We start from the raw sequence: 9,827 nt of genomic DNA, 5'->3' as shown, positions 1-9,827 counted from the left end.
ATACCAAAAAGCAACTCACACACCCTAATCACTTCATACATAAAATGACAACCAAAGTAGTGTCAAACAACTTAAAAATGTAACGACGAACGACCAACCCAGCATTCTATCATTATGTGGTGTTTATCCACACTGTTTCTCCTCCAAAACTCCATAAAACATTAGCACAAGAGTCCAACACGAGTGGGCTACAAAATAGTCCACTAAATTTATATAAATTGAACCCACGGCTTCCGATCACCGTCCCGTGAGTTCTAACTATTAGGAAACAAATTTATCAAACTTCATTGACATTTAAAAGCTTAAATACAGAAAGTAGGAGTTTTCTTAACTATGAATTACCTTCCAAAACTCAAACTACAAAGGAAAAGATAAGCGATATAGCGATACTTACGTTATAGGAATCCTTCTAATATTATCACTTCTTGATTTCGTACCCGGGATGTTAATCTTCTTTGAAACCCTTGTAAAGATATTAAGGGTAAGTTTTTGGGGGGTTTTATGGTCATGTTATATGAAAAAAAAAAGAGAAAGACGATTTAAAACCCTATATATATATCAACTTTTGAAAAGTCAAAGAGGTGCTAACTTGGCACCTTAGCATTGGCCCTTCATCTGGCGCTTATATCTTTTTATCTGGATGTCGTATGAACAAATGGTTAATATAGTTAGAAACTACATTACTAGACCTTCAATTTAGTATATAATAAGTCCCAAAAAGACCTCATATAGCACATGAAATGTATTGCTCAAAAAGCTTCAGTGACACACCTACTTGTCACCTATGAAGTCTGTGTAGTCTCGCGAAACTGCAATATCTCTCTACTCCGATGTTACACCCATGAATAGTTTAATGTGTTAGAAACTACACTCGTAGATCATCAATTTGATATATAGATCATCCCGTAATTCCAAGTACACTGGGATAAATGCTCAGCTACATTTGACCTAATTTTCGGCATATTTATGAATGTAACTTATGATGATCTTTGCCAACTTTTTTTCCACAACTCGCTTGACTTCAAAACATAACACACGACTATCATAAAACAAAAATAACTCATAACATAGCCTCTTTATCATTTTGAGAACCCTAGTGTCACCCCAAAACTACATGTTATTGTGACGACACGGCCAGTCGTCTCATGAGGTACCGCTCCGTTTTCCCCATTTCTGCTTCTTTATGCTTTGTTTATCCGTGTTATGTTATATCGGATTGGTCGGATTGAATTCGGAAGGAATTTGGTAAGGTTTGAGACACTTAGTCTCTTTTGAGTGAGCCTAAGTTGGAAAAGTCAACAGGATGTTGACTTATGTGTTAGAGGGCTCGGAAGTGAATTCTGATGGTTTGGTTAGCTTGGGGAGGTGATTTGTGACTTAGAAGTATGATCGGAATGAGTTTTGGAGGTTCAGAGTATATTTAGGCTTGAATTGGTGAAGTTGATATTTTGGCAATTACCGGTCGATAGGCGAGATTTTGATATAGGGGTTGAAATGGAATTTTGAGAGTTGTAATAGTTTTGTTGTATCATTTGGGATGTGTATGCAAAATTTCAGGTCATTCGGACGTGGTGTGGTTGGGTTTTTGATCAAAAGCGTAATTCGAAAGATTTTAGAAAGCTTGGCTTGAATCCGATGTGTTATGAGTGTTTTGATGTTATTTGAGGTGTTTTGGTGATTGGAACAAGTTTGAATAAGGTATTAGGATGTGTTCGTGCCTTTGGTTGAGGTCCGGGGGGGCTCAGGTGAGTTTCGAGGGGTTGAACGGATCATTTTGGAGTTAAGAAAATTGCAGAAAATCTGTTCAGCTGTTGTAAGGATTTTACCCTTCGCGAGTGGACCCTCGCGTTCGCGAAGGGTCAGTTGGGGAAGGAAAATATTAAGCCTTCGCATTCTCCATGGTAGCTCCACGTTCACGAAGGACTGAGGATTGGTGCATCGCGTTCGCAGGATAGGTGTCGCGTTCGCATAGAAGGAATGGTGAGGCTGAGCTTCAGTGGATTTAATTCATTGCATTCGCGATGGGCTGAATGTGTTTGCGGAGGTTTTCCTGGGTAAAGCATTGCGTTCGCTAGGGTCGTGTCACGTTCGTAAAAGAGGATTTTGGTCAAAGTTATTTTTGTGCTTCGCGAACGCGAGGCTTTGACCGCGTTCGCGAAGAAGGAATTTATGCCTGGGCAGAGGGTTTTAAAACTCGTCTTGTCCACAAGGATTGGGTTTATTTCCTCCATCTTTTGTCATTTTGGGAGATTTTTGAAAGATATTGAAGAGGGATTCAAGGGGAATCGTTGGGAGGTAAGATTCTTGGACTTAAAACTCGATTATTATGTGAATTCCACCTAGACAATTATGGAAATTAAACTAAAAAGTTGAAGAACTAGGGCTTGGAAATTTAGACTTTTGATTGGGATTTGGAGGACCATTTTGGGTCAGATTTGAGAACTTTTGAGATGTATGAACTCGTGGGGAGGTAAGGAATCTATTGGTGTAAAAATTCTAAATTTCGAGACTTGGGCCCGGGGGTCGGGTTTTGGTAATTTCGGGATTTGTGTCCTTTATTGATTGTTTTCACTTGGGCTTTGTTCCCTTAGCATATTTTGACGTCCTCGTTCTGATTTTGGTTAGATTCGACGCGCGTGGAGGCCGATTCGAAGGGCAAAGGCATCGCGAGCTAGAGATTTAGCCTATTCGAGGTGAGTAATGATTGTAAATGATGTTCTGAGGGTTTGAAACCCCAGATTGTACATCGTAGTGCTATATTGAGGTGAGACACACGCTTCATGACAGGCGTGGGGTCGTGCACTATTGGGAATTGTGACTTGGTCCATCCCGGTTGATGATTTTACTGCATATTTGACTGAAATTATTGGCTATCATCATGATTTGGGATGAATGCCATATTTGGGCTTCGTGCTAAATATTTGAACCCTTCGGGGATTTTTATTGATATTTCTTCACTATTTTGACTGTATACTTGCACTCAATCACGTTATTTTCCCCTGTTTGCATACTCAGCCATGTTTACTCAATTTTAATACTTAATGATATTTTAAATGATGTTTGGGATGAGAAACAATGTTTTACTATTGCGCGAGTGGCTTGTGAGGATTTTTGACTGAGTAAGGCCGAGGGCCTACATTGTGAGGAAACACTGATACTGTTTTGAGGCCGAGGGCTTGAGATATGTACGCCATGAGGTGACTTGATTGGTATAAGGCCGAGGGCCTAGATTTGATGCCACGAGATGGCTTGTTATTGCGTTTGGGCTGTAAGGGGCCCCTCCAGGAGTCTGCACACCCCCAGTGAGTGCAGGTACCCATTGTGATGTGAGATTGAGCCCGAGGGGCTGGTACTATTCTGAGATGTTGCCCGAGGGGCGGATTTATTGATACTGTGCCCGAGGGGCGAACTTCTATTTGTTTACTTTACCTTAACTACCTGTCAATTACTTATTTGCTTGTGAAAGAGGATTTTACTTGACTTTTCACTGGTTTACTGTTTTTAAATGATTTTACTGCTTCATTATAGAATGCCTTGTGCCTTACGTGTTTTTTTACTTTTAGTCGTTATTTACATTTGTTACTCACTGAGTTGGAGTACTCACTTTACTCCCTGCACCCTATGTGCAGATTCAGGCATAGCTGGTTCCGCTCCCGAGTGCTGATTCCTCCAGCTTCAGGCGGTCTTTCGAAGATTACGAGGTAGCTGTTGATGTCCACAGCCCCGTGTCTCTACTCTTTTATTGCTTCTATTTCTTTTCAGACAGTTGTACTAGTTATGGATTTAGCATAATTGTATTAGGACTTATAGATGCTCATGATTAGTGACACCCCGGTTAGGGCTGTGTATGGGTGTTCTTTCGCATATTTATTTTATCGTTGTTATTTTTGGATTTATTTTATCATGTTTAGACCGTTTCTTAAATACTTAAGTGTTAATAATTGGAAAATGGGAAGTGTCAGCTGGCCTTACCTTCACGAGAGGCGCCATCACGACCGGGTCCGGGTTAGGGTCGTGACAAGTTGGTATTAGAGCCTAGGTTACATAGGTCTCACGAGTCATGATCAGGTTTAGTAGAGTCTCGCGGATCGGTATAGAGACGTCTGTATTTATCCTCGAGAGGCTGCAGAACCTTTAGGAAAAACTTCATATTCTTGAAATTCTTGTCGTGCAAGCTTGTTGATCCGAGTATTAAACTTCTGTTATCCTATTCTCTCACAGATGGTGAGGACGCGCGCTACTTGTCGGGGTAGATGACCCCCAGTACCACCAGTTGTGGCCACCAGAGGCCGAGGACGCGGTCGTGGTCATAGTAGAGGCAGAGCAGTAAGGGCAGCACCTGTAGATCCACCAGCTGCCCCAGTTTAGGATCAAGTCCTAGTTATGGACACTACTATAGCACCAGCTCAGGCACCAGCTGTGCCCATCGTGATTTCGGGTCTTCAGGAGGCCTTGGCTCAGATCTTATCAGTTTGCACTGGCCTAGATCGGGCGGTTTCAACCACTACAGCCGCAGTAACTTCTCAGGATGGGAGAGGCAAACAGACTCCCGCCGCTTACACACTTGAGCGGGTCATGCAGGGACTCCAGACGCCGGGGGCGCATCCAGCCCAACCGGTTGCAGCTGCTCAGGACTATGTAGTTCCTGCCATGCCGGAGGATGAGCAGCGTATGTTGGAGAGGTTTGGTAGACTTCAGCCTCCATCATTTAGTGGTAAACGAGGATGCCCAGGGTTTTCTGGACAAGTGTCAGAGGATGCTTCGTACAGCAAGTATTCTAGAGACCAACAGGGTCTCTTTCACTACTTATCAGTTTTCTAGAGCTACTTTCACTTGGTGGGGGGATTTTGAGAGGCGTAGGCCTGTTGGTGTAGCACCCCTTACTTGGCAGCAGTTCTCCATTCTCTTTCTGGAGAAGTAAGTGCTGCAGTCTCGAAGAGAGGAGCTGCGTAGGCAGTTTGAGTGGTTGTGTCAGGGGGAGATGATCGTGTCGCAGTATGAGTTGAGGTTCTCTGAGTTAGCTCATCATGCCATTTGGTTGGTCCCGACAGATAGAGCGAGGATTAGGAGGTTTGTTGATGGTCTTACTTATTAGCTCTGTATTCTCATGACCAGGAAGAGGGTGACTGGTGCTACTTTTGAGGAGCTTGTGGATATCGCCCGTGAGATTGAGTCTGTTCGTCGCCAGGAGTGAGAGGAGAGGGAGGCTAAGAGGCCTCGAGGATCTGGCAATTACAGTGGTACTCCTTCGAGAGGTCAGTTTCAGCACGACAAAGGCTGTCCATTCAGGTCTGCTCAGCCAGCTCGCCCAGGTTATTGTGGGGCATCTTCGGGTCATGGTTATCACAGTTCTCAGTAGGGCCAGTCATCACTTAGTGACCTTCTAGCTCAGAGTTCGACCCGTGCTCCATCAATTTAGGGCTTTTCTATGCCGAGTACATCTGCTAGTCACTCTGGTACAAGGGGTCCCCTTCAGTCCCCTTCTCCAGCACCTGGGAGTTGTTATGAGTGTGGTGAGATGGGTCATATGTGGAGGTAGTGCCCTCGTCGTCTTGCGAGTTCATCTCAGCAGAGGGGTCAGTCATCGGCTTTAGCGCCAGTTACTTCACCACCACCCACCCAACCATCTAGGGGTGGAGTCCAGTCAGCTAGGGGTCGCCCTAGAGGGGGAGGTCGATCAGGTGGTGGTCAGACCCGTTTCTATGCACTCCTAGGTAGACCCGATGTTATTGCTTCAAACGTTGTTATTATAGGTATTGTTTCAGTCTGCCACATAGATGCCTCTGTATTATTTAATCCTGGTTCCCCCTTTTCTTATGTGTCATCATAGGTTGCTCGTTATTTGGGTATGCCCCGTGAGTTCCTTGCTTCACCTATTCACATATCTACCCCAGTGGGTAATACTGTTGTTGTAGACCATGTGTACCGGTCGTGTGTGGTGACTATTGGGGGTCTGGAGACCCGTGTGGATCTTTTATTATTGTGTATGGTGGATTTCGATGTCATTTTGGGCATGGATTGGCTATCTCCATGTCGTGCTATTCTGGACTGTCATGATAAGACAGTCACATTAGCTATACCGAGTGTGCCACGGATTGGGTGGCGAGGTGTGACTGATTATGTTCCCAGTAGAGTGATCTCATTCTTGAAAGCCCAGTGTATAGTTGGGAAGGGTTGTCTTTCGTATCTAGCTTTTGTGAGGGACATCGGCTGAGACTCCCAATATTGATTCTGTCCCAGTTGTGAGATATTTTCCCGATGTGTTTCCTGTAGACCTGTCGGGCATCCACCGGACAGGGCTATTAATTTTGGTATTGACATGGTTCTGGCACTCAGCCCATTTCTATTCCGGCGTATCGTATGGCACCAGCAAAGTTGAAGGAATTAAAATAACAGCTTCAGGAAATCCTTGATAAAGTGTTCATTTGGCCTAGTGTGTCACCTTGTGGTGCGCCGGTTCTGTTTGTGAAAAAGAAGGATGGCACTTTGAGGATATGTATTGATTATAGGCAATTGAACAAGGTAAAAATTAAGAACAAGTTTCCTTTGACTCGCATTGATGATTTATTCGACCAGCTTCAGGGAGCGAGAGTGTTCTCCAAGATTGATCTCCGTTTAGGTTATCACTAGTTGAAGATCAAGTACACGGATATTCTTAAGACACATTTCAAAACCCGATATGGTCATTATGAGTTCTTGGTGATGTCTTTTGGGCTGAGCAATGCCCCAGCAGCATTCATGTATTTGATGAACAACGTGTTCCGGCCTTATCTCGATTTGTTTGTCATAGTCTTCATTGATGATATTCTGGTGTACTCGCGTAGTCAAGAGGAGCACGCGGAGCATTTGAGAGTTGTGTTGTAGAGATTGAGGGAGGAGAAGCTTTATGCAAAATTCTCCAAGTGTGAGTTTTGGCTCAGTTCAGTGGCTTTCTTGGGGCACGTGGTGTCCAATGAGGGTATTCAGGTTGACCCGAAGAAGATAGAGGCGGTTCAGAGTTGGCCCAGACCGTCCTCAGCCACAGAGATTCACAGTTTTATTCAGGGATTCTCATCTATCGCATCGCCCTTGACCAGGTTGACTCAGAAGAGTGCTCCATTTGTATGGTCGGACGAGTGTGAGGAGAGCTTTCAGAAGCTTAAGACAGCTTTGACCACAACTCCAGTGTTGGTTTTACCATCAGCTTCAGGTTCATATACCGTTTATTGTGATGCTTTGAGAGTTGGAATTGGTTGTGTATTGATGCATGAGGGTAAAGTTATTGCTTATGCTTCTCGTTAGTTGAATCCCCATGAGAAGAACTACCCCGTTCATGATTTGGAGTTGGCTGCCATAGTTCACGTATTGAAGATTTGGAGGCATTACTTGTATGGCATATTTTGTGAGGTGTTCACTGATCATCGCAGTCTTCAGCATTTCTTCAAGCAAAAGGATCTCAATTTGAGGCAGCGGAGATAGTTGGAGTTGCTTAAGAATTATGATATCATTATATTGTACCATCAGGGAAAGGCCAATGTGGTGGTCGATGCCTTGAGCCGAAAGGCTGTGAGAATGTGTAGTTTGGCATATATTCCAGTTAGGGAGAGACCTCTAGCAGTTGATGTTCAGGCTTTGGCCAATCGGTTTGTGAGATTAGATGTTTCGGAGCCCAGTCAGGTATTGGCTTGTGTGGTGTCTCGGTCTTTCTTATATGACTGCATTAGAGAGCGCCAGTATGATGATCCACATTTGCTTGTCCTTAAGGACAGAGTTCAGCATGATGATGCTAGAGATGTGACCATTAGTGATGATGGGGTGTTGAGGATACAGGGCCGGATTTGTGTGCCCAATGTGGATGGGCTTCGGGAGTTGATTTTGGAGGAGGCACATAGCTCGCGGTATTCCATTCATCCGGGTGCCGCAAAGATGTATCAGGATTTGAGGCAACACTACTGGTGGAGAAGAATGAAAAACGATATTGTGGTATTTGTAGCTCGGTGTCTCAATTGTCAGTAGGTGAAATATGAGCATCAGAGACCGGGTGGCTTGCTTCAGCAGATGTATATTCCCGAGTGTAAGTGGGAGAGGATCACTATGGACTTTGTTGTTGTACTTCCATGGACTTTGAAGAAGTTCGATGCTATTTGGGTGATTGTGGATTGGTTGACCAAGTCCGTGCACTTCATTCATGTATGTACTACCTATTCTTTAGAGCGGCTGGCAGAGATCTATATCCGGGAGATTGTTCGTTTGCATGGTGTCCTAGTTTCCATCATTTCAGATAGGGGCACTCAGTTTACTTTGTAGTTATTGGAGGTCTGTGCCGCGAGAGTTGGGTACTCAGGTTGGGTGGAGCACAGCTTTTCACCCTTAGACGGACGGGCAGTCTGAGTGCACTATTTAGATATTAGAGGATATGTTACGTGAATGTGTCATTGATTTCGGAGGGTCATGGGATCAGTTTCTACCGCTTGTGGAGTTTGCTTATAACAACAGCTACCAGTCGAGTATTCAGATGGCTCCATATGAGGCTTTGTATGGGAGGCAGTGTAGATCTCCAGTTGGTTGGTTCGAGACCGGTGAGGCTAGGCTATTCGGGACAGACTTGGTGCTGGATGCTTTAGAGAAAGTGAAGGTGATTCAGGAGAGGCTTCATACAGTGCAGTCGCGGCAAAAGAGTTATGCGAACAGGAAGGTTCGAGAGGTGTCCTACATGGTTGGTGAGAAAGTCATGTTGAAGGTTTCGCCCATGAAGGGTGTTATGAGATTCGGGAAGAAAGGGAAATTGAGTCCGTGGTTCATTGGGCCTTTTAAGGTGCTTCGGAGGATTGGGGAGGTGGCTTAGGAGCTTGCTTTACCACCTAGCTTGTCGAGTGTGCATCCGTATTTCATGTTTCTATGCTCCGGAAGTATATTGGGGACCCATCTCATGTTTTGGATTTCATCACGGTTCAGTTGGATGATGATTTGACCTATGATGTGGAGCCAGTAGCTATTTTGGGTCGTCAGATCCGAAAGTTAAGATCAAAGGATATAGCTTCAGTGAAAGTGCAGTGGAGAGGTCGGCCCGTGGAGGAGGCTACTTGGGAGACTGAGCGGGAGATGCGGAGCAGATATCCTCACCTGTTTGAGGCTTCAGGTATGTTTCTTGATTCATTCGCGGACGAATGTTTGTTTATGTTGGGGATGATATGACGACCCGGCCAGTCGTCTCATGAGGTACCACTCCGTTTTCCCCATTTCTGCTTCTTTATGCTTTGTTTATCCGTATTATGTGATATCGGGTTGGTCGGATCGAATCCGGAAGGAATTTGGTAAGGTTTGAGACACTTAGTCTCTTTTGAGGGAGATTAAGTTGAAAAAGTCAACAAGATGTTGACTTATGTATTAGAGGGATCGGAAGTGAATTCTGATGGTTTAGTTAGCTTTGGGAGGTGATTTGTGACTTAGGAGTGTGATCGGAATGAGTTTTGGAGGTTCGGAGTAGATTTAGGCTTCAATTGGTGAAGTTGATATCTTGGCGATTTCCGGTCGATACGTGAAATTTTGATATAGGGGTCATAATGGAATTCCGAGAGTTGCAGTAGTTCCGTTGTGTCATTTGGTATGTGTGTACAAAATTTCAGGTCATTCAGACGTGGTTTGGTTGGGTTTTTGATCAAAAGCGTAATTCGGAAGATTTTAGAAAGCTTGGCTTGAATCCGATGTGTTTTGAGTAGTTTGATGTTGTTTGAGGTGTTTTGGTGATTGGAACAAGTTTGAATAAGGTATTAGGATGTGTTTGTGCCTTTGGTTGAGGTCCTGGGGGGGCCTCAGGTGAGTTTTTGAAGGGTTGAACGGATCATTTT

Source organism: Nicotiana tabacum, chromosome 5 (assembly GCF_000715075.1).
Source record: "Nicotiana tabacum cultivar K326 chromosome 5, ASM71507v2, whole genome shotgun sequence".
Lineage (NCBI taxonomy): Eukaryota > Viridiplantae > Streptophyta > Magnoliopsida > Solanales > Solanaceae > Nicotiana > Nicotiana tabacum.
This window is presented reverse-complemented; position numbering follows the sequence as displayed.